Here is a 239-nt window from a genome sequence, read left to right as displayed (position 1 = left end):
CGATAAGCATAAAATTCCCTCATGCTCACGGTTTTCCTTTTCCGTCCAGCAGTATCTACAAAACCTATGTCAATCCCTAACCGATATCCGTCCTCTCCATATGGAAACAACAAAGGATATTGTAAAGGTAAATATGCCGGATGCAGCTCGCTTATTCTTTGTAAATTGCCTGAGCGGCCTTCTATAATAATGTCACGCTTATTCTCACCGCAATTAAAATCACTAGGAATCAAAGCAGC

Source organism: Capsella rubella, unplaced genomic scaffold, assembly GCF_000375325.1.
Source record: "Capsella rubella cultivar Monte Gargano unplaced genomic scaffold, Caprub1_0 scaffold_16, whole genome shotgun sequence".
Lineage (NCBI taxonomy): Eukaryota > Viridiplantae > Streptophyta > Magnoliopsida > Brassicales > Brassicaceae > Capsella > Capsella rubella.
The sequence above is the reverse complement of the archived record's forward strand: the minus strand, read 5'-3'. Positions refer to the sequence as shown.